This window comes from Echeneis naucrates, chromosome 15, assembly GCF_900963305.1.
Source record: "Echeneis naucrates chromosome 15, fEcheNa1.1, whole genome shotgun sequence".
NCBI classification, from domain to species: Eukaryota; Metazoa; Chordata; class Actinopteri; order Carangiformes; family Echeneidae; genus Echeneis; species Echeneis naucrates.
The window spans coordinates 21,001,065-21,014,672 of NC_042525.1; the positions used below are offsets into that span (position 1 = coordinate 21,001,065).

General features: G+C 41.8%; 1 long non-coding RNA gene across 1 annotated transcript; it reads right to left on the reverse strand.

Moving 5' to 3' along the window:
• Positions 1-9,850: 9,850 nt before the first annotated feature.
• Positions 9,851-10,937, reverse strand: LOC115055690 (uncharacterized). The gene is made up of 3 exons (XR_003841711.1): positions 10,853-10,937; positions 10,325-10,526; positions 9,851-10,029 (listed from the first exon to the last, which is right to left on the reverse strand). It is a non-coding gene; the product is annotated as an uncharacterized LOC115055690 (long non-coding RNA).
• Positions 10,938-13,608: the final 2,671 nt, after the last annotated feature.

A 13,608-nucleotide genomic window follows, 5' to 3' on the forward strand; every position in this document is an offset into this window, starting at 1 on the left:
ACATCCTTCCACAATATGCTCGCTCAACTGAGCTCTCAGATCTTTTGTATTGCGACACCGGCGCTCACACAATGCCTGTGCGCATTTAAAATCGCTAACAGCCGTCCCGACAGTAATGGTAGATACATCATTTCTCTGGTAAAAATGCGCCGTAAACGCTCCATATCTGTTAATTGTCTGCTTGCAACCGGCTCCAGTGCACTAAAATAAACGCGATTCATTTCGATGAAGTTTGCAATGAAGCACATAACCCCTCAAAGTCACTTGCCACAGAAATCACAGCTAAACATTTTTCTAGCATTACTAACTTAGCAATGTTAGCCGTAGAAACTTCGCGTTCCCCTTAAGTGACTCTTCTGTTCTTCAAAAAGCGGATAGCCACACATCTAGCAACTCTTAAGACATACCTGAACTCCTCTGCTTGAAAGTAAATAAATAAGAGCTAATGCGTCTCTGCGGCTAGCTAACGTTAACCGTGTTCAATCGGACAGTTAATGTGCTTACCTGAAGAAAAGACTGCTCTTGTGGGCATGGAGAAATGCTGGTGAACTGAAATTCAAAAAGTCCGGCTGCATGTATATATATATATATATATCCTCAATTCAATACAGCTTTATTGACATGGGAAGATACGTTTTTATAGTCATGTTTTACATGTACAACAAAAAATGTACATGTACAAAAATAAAATAAAAATAGAAATCGTCTTTTCACTCTACAAAAGAAAGCCTATGAAATATATTATTTCAAAAGGATGTGTTAGCAATGTTGCAATAAAACTCTACATGATAAACTAATGGTTGTTGTAGGGCTATGTTTTCCTGTTGAATGAAAATGTCTTTTTAATGGCTGCAGCATGGGTAAAGAGAGCCCAAGACAGATTTCTCACTTTGTGGGACAATAAAGTTAATCTTACCTTAATTCACTGTGTTTTGACAATAATACAACATCTATAGTTTTCTATTGCATTAAGTGCTTTGTGTATTGTAGAAATGATGGTATGATTTAATGGTTGTGTAATGTAAACACAGAATGGTACGTCAATTTTAGGGGAACTACACACTTGTGACACTGATATTTTACCGTGAATTTTGCAAACTTTTTATAACATTCACAGTACAATTCCATATTTTGTATTTAGTAAGACCATAAAATTTTAAGTTATATACTGTTTCTTGATTTACGGTAATTCAATGTATTTACTACAGTGATACTATTGTACCCTTAAAGAGGTTTAGGGAGCACACAGGAGCTTCTATAAAGAGGCCACAACAGTCAGTGTAGGTCGTACACATGCCATTTATTTACAGTTACTAAAACTTCAAGAATGCAGGCAGGAAAGGACAAGAGGACAGACAGTCATACTTCGACTGAGAAACCAACCAGTCATTGCCAGGGTACTGGGATTATGCTACATAATCAAAAGAAATACAAATCCAGCACACTCAAAGCAAAACACCACACTAATAAAAATGTGTAACCAAAAACCATATCACCATCTAAAATGAACTCCCAGCACCTCAACCACAAATGGCAATGCATGTTGCCACATACATGATCAATTCAGTGGTTGAATTATTGTTGGAATTGCTGTATACAGTATGTTGTAACTGTCATTGTAGCTTTGGTTCTGTGAGTTGTTGCTCATGTTGAAATCTGCCATTCTTCACTGTTTAAACCTGTTGTTGAAAAATCAGAAATGCTTTTTTTATATAACTATGTCACATCGTTCAGTGATAAAACAAAAGCTGTCATGTGCTGTTGACATAACACTTACGTCCAACTATAGCACAGCACGTATCTCTGAATAACTCAGGATTTAGTTACGTATCTGTGGTACAATCTATCTGGAAATATTTTTGAGGTTTTCAAAAAAGAAAGAAAAAGGGACACTAGCAGTCCCCAGTGCTCCATGAAGGGACATCAGAAATATATTTAATTGAATTGACAAAATTGAAAAAAAAAAAACAAAACAAAACAAAAAAACCTACTGCTAACGAAATATGCTAAGCTTATAATTTTCAAATTTAATGAACTAACATCAAGTAACATGTTTTATTTACTGCCAACCTTTATTGATGTGTTTAATTTTGAATGGAGGATCTTTAAATAATCTAACAACGGTGGGAGGAAAAGAATCACCTTTTGCAGAACAGCACCTCTTCCTGAGTGTCGCAGGAGGCTGTACCAGTGACGTGTGGTGAGGTTCATGGCTGATGAGCCACTGACTTCATCACAATCACATTTCCAAACATATGAACCCTACAGAGTAACTTATTCAACATTTGATTGGCAGCAGTTAACGGGTTATATTTAAAATCTCATATCAGCTTTCTTTACACATACAGACTGTAGCACACAAAAAAAACACATGTAATTAAAAAAAAAATTTAATTAAGTGTTTATTACTTCTTTTAATTATTACCTCCTGCTTTGTCCAGTTTAGAAAACTGTTCAAGTTTTGATGTGTAATCCTCCATTTTGAAAGTAAGGCCAGACAAGGGGAAAAAAATAAAGAGATGGCTGCACTTGACTTGCTAACTTATAGCTTGCTGTCACTTATTCTGCAACAGAGGAGTCACAAAAAGAATCACTGGGATCATGAGTGCCCCCCACCATGAGGCAGGAGGAGTGTGCCTCACTTTGTACCTCTTCACAGTTGTTTTATGATCTCTCAGCACAAGAAACACGTTACACACATACAGCTGTTGACAACAAACACTATACATGATGTACATCAGCTAAACTATGGAAATTTAGTTCATATAGTAAAAGTGTTTGAACATTTTAATAGCGACGTACAGAGAGACAGCAGTACGGTCTCACTGCCAGCACAGTTAGCCGAGTCATTGCGCAATCCATGGTGAGGCTCATCTGGCTGCTACCTCACTGCACAACTCTTCTCAGAATTTGAACAGTAAATGTGAGAATGTATCATGTATCAAATCCTGCCTTATAAATATTTTCAGACACACTCAACATGTGCTAAGTTGTACGTTGATTGGCTGTAAAGAGGCATGTGAGATGATGCTAAAAAATTGTAGTGTGCATGTGTAGGATCCCTTCTCTGATTGTGTCAATGGGTTGTGTCAACTTAGCCATGCAATGAAGGGGTCAAATGATCGTACATTATGGGATTTTTGGACTCATTGATTTTGCATCATACAGATGGCAACATTATTGTACAAATACAATAATCATCTTACATCTGGCAACACTGTGGGGCACACACCACACTTTGATTACAACAGTGTTGGTCAGAGTTTTAAAACACACCTTTGATACACATGAACTTGTTGGGAAAGAGTCACCTCAGGTACTTGCTGTTTTTGTGAATGAATAAATAACCAAATAAATGTGTTTCTCATCTAACTTTTTACTTCCTATTTTTTTTGCTGCAGAGGCTTTGAGCCCAGGTTGGGGTTGGGTTAGGGTTGTGGGTTTGGTAAAACTTCTGTTGCACTGGCCGACTGTGCTGGTGGATTGGTGTTGTAGAGAAAATAGTTTTTTTTATTTTTATTTTTATATTGGTAGCTGGCTTTATGGAGGAGAGCGTGTGTGTCCGTGGGTTTGAAATATACTTTAGTCTGCAGGGATTTGTGAGTGGTGTTGAGAGGCCTGAAAAAAACTGTAGTGTCTAGGAAATTGATATGTGAGGCGTTTATTGTGTACTTGACTGAAATGGATGGATGGTGGTTATTGAGAATATGTATGAAATCTGTGAACGCGGAGAGTGGATGGGGCCAAATGCCAAAGATATCATCTAAATATCTGAGGTAGAGGGTGGGTTGGAGGGGACATTTTGACAGGGCTTCTCGCTCCCATTCGCTCATGTAGAGATTAGCATAGGATGGAGCAAATCTCTGGCCCATGGCCGTCCCGTGGATCTGTAAGTAAAATTGGTTATTGAAGAGAAAGTCATTATGGGTGAGGCAGAGTTCAATAAGTTGTAGAAGTTCTTTGTCCGGTCTCTTGGGGTCAGGATATTTCTTGAAGATGGTGGATAAGACTTGTAGTCCGAGTTCTGTGTTGATATTTGTGTAGAGGCTGTCAATGTCTATTGTAAAAAGAAAGGCTGTGTTGGGGACAGTCATGGGTCTGATAATGTCCAAGAAGTGGTATGTGTCCTTGATGTAGCTGGGGTATCGGGTGGAGAGGGGGCCTAAGAAATGATCTATATATTGTGAGAGATGGTAAGTGGTACTGTTACAGTCCGAAACAATGGGTCTGCCGGGAGGAACTACAAAGGGAATAGTCCAGGAGTCGGGTTCTTTGTGGATTTTGGGAAGTAAGTAAAAGTAGCGTGGTCGTGGGTTGTTAGGTCCAGAAAGAAAGTCTCTTTGTTTAGCTGTGATGTATTTGTTGTTGTATAGTGTCTGTATGATGGTCCTAAGTTTGATCTGGGTTTGAGGTTGGATGGAGGTGTCCAGTCGTTTATAGTGTGTGCTGTTGTCGAGTTGGCGATTAGCTTCGAGAAGGTAGTGCTGTCTGTCCATGATGACTGTTTTAGAGCCTTTGTCTGCCTGTTTAATGATGATATTGGGATTGCGGGTGAGGTCCCTCAGAGCCCTACGTTCAGTCTCTGGTAAGTTGTCCGGGATGTCGGTCGGGGGTCTGTAGCGTTGTAGGGCACGTCTGTTGGTACGGATGAATTCTTTTGTGTGTGGATGAAGTAAGAGGTATTCCGGTTCCCAGTGAGACGGTTGGATGAATGGGGTATGGCGGTAGTCTGTGGATGGATGGAAGTAATCTATAAGTTTGATCCGTCTGTGAAAAAGGTGAAGGTCCCTGTGTAGTTCCTCCCGGTAAAAATGAGTTTGTCGTGGGATGAATGAAAGGCCCCTCTCCAGAAGATGTCGCTGGGGTGTGGAGGGAGTAAATAGGGTGGATAGATTGAGGAGGTTAGAAGAAGAGTTCCAGTCCAGGTCCCCCGGGGTGCGTGTGTGTGTGTCCGAGTTGGCTTTAGGCATCACAGTAAATTTAGCTGGGTGAGCCAATTTTCAAAAATATGTTGGGCTGTGGTGGCGGTCCGATATTGTCCTTCTCAGTATGGAATGAGTCATGAGGAATTTTGGTGAGTATGGGAACATGGATGGACATAATGTTGTTAACCAGCTTGAGGTTATTTTTCTGAGTGGGGGTGAGGTGAGGTGAAAAATTCATTATAGGAAAGTATACATCCGCATTGGGGAAGGTCGACTTGGCCATGCGGAATAGGGCTCTAAGTTGTTTGGTGGTGGTCCGCCTGGGGTCCTGGTCCTTGTTGTTGATGCCCACAGAGAAGATGACTGTCTTGACTTGGGCTTGCGGGTTGCATTTTTCCAGGACCTTCAGGAAATGATAAGTGTTAGCGCCCGGGTAACTGTCCAGTTGAATTTGTGAGTGAGTATGGGCCGGTATTCTGTTGATATTAGAGTCTCCAAGGATGAGGATTGGTTTCTTGGGTTTGAAAAACCAGTCTTGAATCTTCCGGGCGGGACGTGCAATGTGGTGGGTTGGTCTGAAGAGGGTAGTATTGGGAAGAAGACAGGTCATCGCTGTGGGGTTGGTAAGTATAGCTCGGGGAGGAGAATGGGTGGTGGTACAAGGAGTTAGTGTGTCAGTCTGGGGTGAGGGTAGTAAGAAGGGGGGGGAAGGGGGGTTGTTTGTAGTAGGTGGGTCTGTTGGGTTGTCTTTGGGTGAGGGTGAAAGGCTAGTAGTTGAAGAATCATGTGCACCTGAAGAATCCAGAGGGATAGAGCGTGAGGAGGCAGGAGAGGTGGGGTTAAGAGGGGTAGAGAGTGATAACTGGGATGGAGAGAGTGAGCGGGAGCGAGGTTGATTGTAATTAAGTGCAGGGGCATAGACAGGTGAGGGTAGAGTAGTGGTATGTGGGACCGGTGCTGCTTTGATGCTGGGGGAGGAGGGGGGCTGGCCGGACAGCATAGCCTGGGTTGGTCTGTGAGGAGAGGAGGGCTCAGAGAGGGTTACATTTCGGTTATGGTTAACCTTATTTGACCCTGTCATCATTGGAGCCTCCTTTTTAGTTGTTATTTGCTGTCCGGCCTGGTTCAAGGGGATGTCAGCAGCATCTATTGAGGAGGAAGGAGAAGAAGTGAGAATGATGTCCACAGTGTGAACGGAAACATTTGAGTCGGTGTAGGAGGGGGTGTGTTGTGGTACTGATGGTCGGGTGGGTGCAACAGAGGGTGGGGGGTGTATCTGGGCCAAAGTCTGAGTCGTACTAGGTGGCTTGGTTGGGGTCCTAGGCAGTGGTCCTGTAGGAGTAGTGGAGCTGGCTGTTGTAATGGATGAGGGCAGGTCGGGGTTGGAAGGTTGTCTCTGGTCCTGGTCACATTGTTCGTCAGTGAGTGAGAGGGTGGGGACTGTATTGGAGGTCTGCTGGATTTTGATGGGTCCTCTTCTGGTGTTAGTGGAGTCCTGGTGGAGTTGCTGATTGGTTGCCGGTTGAGCTTTGGAATAGAGGTAGCCGGCCGAGAGTGTAGTCTGGGTTAGGTGAGCCAGTTTGGAGGATACACATTGTGGCAGGGTTATGGATGGCTGATGTTGTTGGTTGGTCTGCTGCGGTCGGGTGGATGTGGAAGCAGTAGGGCCCGGTGGTGTGTCTTGGGAGGGTGTCTTGACTGTGAAGTCCTGAGGGAGTTTATGGGGGGCTTGTGATGCAGGTAGACGGGGGAAGTCTTCTTCAGTAATGGTGGGTAGAGTGGTGATGTCCGTTGGTTGGAGTGGAGTACCTGTAGTGGTGCTGTTGTCCGGAGGATTGATGATATGTGGAGTCTTCTGTAGAATCTCAGGTGTTAACTTGGGTCCGTACCTTTTCTGGGCCCAACCAGTGGCTATATGAAATGCTGTGGGGTTATATGATGTGGTTCTAATGGTGTCTATAATGGTGGTGTAATGATGGTGTAGTATTGAAATTGTGTTGGTCATCCAGAGTGTGGTGTTGTTGTATATTTTGTTGCGTGTTTCTGCTGTGGGAGTGGATGGCTTGATGAAATCTGTAAGGCGGTTAACCTGCCTGTACATACCTGGTGGAAAAGTGCCTGTATGTAATGCTTTGTCCATTATCTGCTTATGGTGTATAGCTTGAATAAGCTTGAAGTATTGTTTGCTGCAGAGTCTGGTCTGTGGGTCCGGTGGGTGCATCAGTGTGCGAGTCGTAGTGGGTGTTCTAAACGTATGCGGTCTATTAGGTGGATGTGTAATGGCTGACATAAGAGGTGGTGGCTGAGGTAGAATGTGAGGGTGTGTGTGTCGATGTCCAGTACCTGTTGAATCCTTTGGGAAAGAACCTGCACCCTGTGTTTGTGACATGGTGGTGGAGAGCTCTTACCTGAAATGGCCGCTGGAGGTCGTCTCAGTCTTGTTGAAGGTTGTGTAGTCAGTTAGGTGTGCTTCAGAGAGTCTTGGTCCAGATCTGGTGATGCTGGCTGGCAAAAACAGAGCTCAAGGAGAGGTGAAGAGCTTCTGTGGTGGCCAGGAGGCCGGGAGAGGCAGAGCCCTCCACCACAGTTAAAAACTAAACTTTATTAAATTTAGGAAATCAATAAAAGCCAATAAAATTAAGGTCCTAAATTGGGACCGAGAGTGATAAAAAAAAACAGGAAAATGAAGGTTTTTTTCTCAAAGGATAAATTCCCGACGTTTCGCAGGGTTACTGCTTCTTCAGGGGAAACCAGGTAGTGGTCTGGCAAGGGTTTTTGAGTATTGGGGAAGGGGGGGGTTTGAATCCCTCCCCCAAGTGTCAAGAACCAATGAGGTGAGGGTGTGGGTGGGAGTGGTCTATGGATTTGGAGGGAAAAGTCAAATGTAGGTTGTGATTGGGTCTGAGTAATAGGTTGGGCTTAGGTATTGGAGGGAAATAGATTGATTGGGTAGACTGAGGAGTGTGGACATAAGAAAAAAAGGGGGACGTGGAACAGACGAGTAATGTCGAGGGTGAGGATGTTTGAGAGGTATAGCTCACCTGGCTGGGCCCAGCGCTCCGGAAGTGGGGGAGTGGGGCTCGAATCCATCAGGTTACAGAATAAGACAGTTGAAGGTTTTCTTTTGGAGGATGAGATGGTTTCCTGGTGTAGGCTTATTGAAGTCAGATGATGAAGTACAGCAACAGTTTTATTAGTAAACTGTGGTGTGGTTGGGACTAGGGGAACCAAATAAATGTGTTTCTCATCTAACTTTTTACTTCCTATTTTTTTTGCTGCAGAGGCTTTGAGCCCAGGTTAGGGTTAGGGTTAGGGTTAGGCTGCTTAAGGACATTGGAATCCGAGGCCAAGCCATCAAAGCCATCTCAGGTGCAGTTGAAAAGGATAGTTGGTAGCTCTGGGTGGCGAGGAGAGACATTTCCTGGGCCCCAAAATAACACTATAGGCCTGAAATAACCTTCAAGACAGAAGACACAGCGGGGCTAAGGGCAGAGGGAGGCACACCTGGGATGTCAAATGTCACCGATGAGCCCTCTTGATGTGTTGGGGACTAGTCATTGAAACACAGATGAAGGACCTCCTGAGCACCCCAGTGGAGCTCTTGGCCCCCACCGTACACGCACACACATACACACACACACACAGTCAGATACCTATCTGATATCAGATGATGTGTGCAGCAAACACTTCACCACGCCCAGCTCTCTGCCACACAGTTCCCATTTGGAAACCCTGCTGATACTCCGCACTTACATCTCAGGTCAACCAACTAAACAAGGGATTGCACCACTTAGTCTTAAAAAGAACTGAACAACCATTAATTGAAAAGTTTTCTTTATTAATCTCAAAGAATTCACATTTAACACATGAATTATTGGCATAGCTTTTTAAAATCCAGCTAAATTGAAACCAACCTATGCTGTAAGTACATATAAATGGATAGAGAGAAACACATTTGCATATTACATAATAAACCTAAAAAGTGAAACATGCAGAGCACAGTCTGATCACAGAGAAAGTGGTTATAATTGTTGTAAGTGATCACAGTGTTGATTAGCTCAGATAGTAAAAGGTTTCCTTTGTGACCGAAGAGTAATGATGGTCTACACAAAGTTGAAGTTCAGAAATAAGAATAATCACAATTTTTTTCCAATTTATTGATGCATTTATTGATCCATGTGGAGTGAACTACACTTAGATGGTTTTCAAACCATGATCAAACTGTTCCTAAAATAATCCAATCTGGGCTGCTTGAATGAAGCCACTTCTTATCTTCAAAACCTTTCAGAGGAAACACTTTCAACTATTTAATCACCAGTTTCCTCTCTGCTGTCCATTTTGCAACAACACAGAGAAGCCAAAAGCTTGTCTACAAATCCTTTCCTCATGAAAACATACAGAAATAGATCTGCAAGAGGACTCAACTTCACAAAAGCCAAAGACAGATAAAGGAAATGAATATTAACATTGGAATCTTCCAATGCAAAAAACCGAAGGATGCTGGGGAGGAAAAGCAGTCCATAAATAAGTGTCACCACAATCAAAATTGCCACAATTCGTCTTTTTTCTTCCAGAGGAACACTTTTGGCAGCAGACAGGGCTTTAAAAGTCCCTACCAGGAAGAATATGAAGAGGGGGAGGGGAAGGAGGAGAAGGACAGCAATGGTAATTCGAATGGCCTGAATATTAACTTTGGAAAAAATGGGGAGGAAAAGGAAAAGAGGAAGAGTCCAGACCACAACACAAGCCACTAGAGGGATCTTGATTGTTCGTTTCAAACGGTACCACAGCGGCCGGGTAATGACCAAATACCTGTAACACACCAGACACGGATATAGTCTGTGAATAATTTTAATGATATAGCAATAACATGGTCAGATACAGAATAGATACAGAGTGAATAAAATGATAACTACCTTTCCAGGGCAATACACACAATGAAGCCAACGCTCACCCCAAGACTGAAAGAGTAGACATGTAATAAGATAAATGTAATTAACTGGCCTTCAGGCCTTGCCAATTCAACTATCATGAAGCTGACTTGAATGAGGTCAGAAATTAGAAGGTTGATGATGAAGATCGGAGCAATGTGATCCTTTCTGACCTGCAGGAAAATAGAAAATAAACAAAAATAAATGCAGATGGTGTCGCCGTTTTCTTCAGACATAGTAAACATGATACTTTTTCTAGTCTTTGTAACAACAAAACTAAGGGACATAGTCAATTTTCTAACACGTGAGAACTGTTATTCAGGTGTATGTTTGCTGCTGAATCTGGGGACAAAACTTTTATTCAAAATTTGTCTCGCAAGTGTCAGAGTCAGATCTATTCATCTGTGTGTCTTGTGTGTGTTGTACAGTCAGTCTGAAGAGGATCTTGATCTGCCATAAAATACTCACCATTGAATAAACTCCATGAATGGCCACCAAGATCAAAGGAATGCTGATACAAATGACAATGCAATTCACCGCGTACATGGCAGATTCAGCTTTCATCAAAACATTTTCAATGGTTGAATTGTTGTATATGATGTAACTGTCATTGCAGCTTTGGTTCTGTGAGGTGTTCATGTTGAAATCTGCCATTCTTCGCTGTTTAAACCTGTTGTTTGAAAGATCAGGTTTTTCTTTTCATGACTGTCACATTGTTAAACAATAACACTGTTGTGTGCTGTTCACAACACAAATTTCCAGCAAGTCTTAACCCTGTCAGGCAAGACATTGAAATATTTTCATAACTCAACATTTTAGAAGAAATCTAATATATATATGTTCAAGAACGAAAGAAAGAGGAAGAGAAGAAAAACAATGCAATACTATAAATCTATAATACTATAGATACTATAAATCTGCAGCTCAGCTTCCTTGTTATGTAGTTTCTATAGATTAGGTTTTATATAGACTGAAATAATCCAGCACAAACTTTACCTTTAAAAGTCCATGAAACGCAACCTGGATTTCCTTTTAGCAGTCTTAATATCACAATTCACACAGTGAGGATGTGTGATTTGACCATGTGGCAAGACATTACACTCAGGAGGTTTGTGATATCATCACTTCCTTTGTGGCTTTGTTACACAATTCATGCTGCCAGAGGTAGACTCCAGAGTGTACAGTACCAATCAAAAGTTTGGATGCAACTATAGTCAGCTTTGTGACTTGCTTTGGTTACAGATTGTACTCTGGCTACCCTTCCTTTCGCAACCCTTACCCATTTCCTTGGGCTTGGGAGAGAGGCAGCTTTTTTGCAATTCATTTCCTCCTGAAAATATACAGAAACAGATCTACCAGAGGACTCAATTTTATGAAGGCCAGAGACAGATAAAGGAAGTGAATATCATATATGAAATATACTTTTACTACGACAAAGAGCGGAATAATGGTTGGCAGAAACAGCAGTCCATAAATCAGTGTCACAACAACCAAAATTGCCATAGTTCGACTTTTCTCTTCCCCAGAAACATGTCTGGCCGTGGACAGGGCTTCAAAAGTCCCAACCAGCAAGAATATGAAGAGGGGGAGGGGAAGGAGGAAGTAAACAGCAACGGTGATTTCAATGGCGTGATAAAAATCAGGGAAAATAATAGGGAGGAAAAGGAAAATAAAAATAACACAACAACACAGACCACAACCACCAGAGATCTTGATAGTTCATTTCAAATGGTACCACAGCGGCCAGGTGATGACCAAATACCTGTGACACAACAGACATACACACAAAGTGTTAATAATCTGAGTTATAAAGTTGCATGTCACCACGTATATGATTCAGCTTTCAAACAATCAGTACCAGTTTTGGTTGCATTATTATTGGCATTGTGTTGTATGATGTACAAAAAACACTATAGCTTTGGTTCTGTGAGGTGTTCCTGCTGAAATCTGCCATTCTTCACTGTCAGAAATACAGTTTCGTTTGTTTGTTTATTTTGTTCTTTTTTTAAACGTCTATGTCACATTGCTCAGTGTTCACACAGCTCTTGTCCAAGTGGTGCCAATTTTGTCAGAGGAAATATTGTAACATTTACGTCAACCACTGGTTTTTGACTGCAACGAGGCGATGACGAGACGACATTCCTTGTCATTACACACTGACTGCAACACAAACTAATGAAAAGAGACAAGAAAGAATCTGTTAGGCAAATGAGGAGACTATTCAATTGCATCGTTAGTATCTCTTCCGCGCACATCAGGCCAAGGAGCGGTGAGCTGCCATGAAGTCAGTTCAATTATTAGTTCAATTATTATTAATTAGCCATGAGAACCAGGAAGGTGTGAGAATGAATAATTTTAATTAACAAAACCGAAACTACAAAATAACAGACACTGACGATGACCAACAACTACAAAAGTACTGAGATGGAGGCGGAGACAACATGTGATAAGGGACAACAGAAACGCACGCAGGCAGGTATACCAAACGAGAACAAACCAGAGACACAGAGACAACTTCAACAGGGACAAGAGACAAGGATCTGACCAGGACTAACCAGAAAACAGGACTTAAATACAATGACTAGACAAGACACAGGGGAACCACATTATGGCAGGGAAGGTAATCACAGGAGGGTACAACCAGGAAGTAAATGAACGGGGAACACGACAGAACCAGGACTTCAAAATAAAACAGGAAGTGACAACACAAACGAACACACTAGGCAGAATTCGAAACATGACAGAAATCAAACCCTGACGGTGAAACACAAACCAGACCAAACTCAAAACCTGACCACAGAACTCAAAACGTGACAAAGGTGACTTTATGATCACCACAGGGCTGTAATGGATCCACAAGCATTCAACACTTGTAGCTACCTCATCAAGTATTAACATAAATCTTGCAAGGTAAGTGAGAAAGTAAAATCACGCACACACATTAAAAAGAAGAAAAAAAGACAAACGAGTTGTAAAGATTGTATTTTAGTCAGATTTTTGTCAAAAGAAAACCCAAAGTATTTCAGTCTAGTTTCAAAGACTTTTAGCTGACTTAAATGGCACAAAAAAGTAGAAATAGTATAAAATCATAACAAAGTTACATCAAGGCACTTTACATATAGAGCAGGTCTAGACCAAACTCTTTATAAAATTATTTAAAGAGACCCAACAGATCCCCCGATGAGCAAGCACTTGGCAACAGTGGCAAAGAACAACTTCCTTTAAGAGGCAGAAACCTCGAGCAGAACCAGGCTCGAGGGGTGGCCATCTGCCTCGACCGGTTGGGGTTGAAAGAGGGAGAGAGAGAGAGAGGCTTGGGGGGCTGGGTGTAATAAGTGTGTTTAATAACTGGTGAAACGATACTAAATAAAAATTTGTATGGTTTTACTGTCCACAATAACGTATTTGATAGAACAAGTCATTTTGATCATGTATATTCTATTTTCATAATCATATTGAACATTTTGCATGTGTCCCTGAAATTGCTGTCCACCGTCATAATGGGGTAACTTCCCCTTTTCAGTGACATCACTATGAGCATTTTGTCTTTAATGGATGCTGAAGCAGTGGCTCTTTGCAGAGTAAGTATTTACACTTATGTTTTGTAATTTTCATCATATTATGTGAGTGGTTGGATGTTGTTGAGCTTAACATGCCAACTCTGTCATAGTGAAATTACGACTGATAGAAAAACCATTCAGAACTTTGAAATATACTTGTAAAACAGTACACAGTCAGCTTGCTAACTGTAG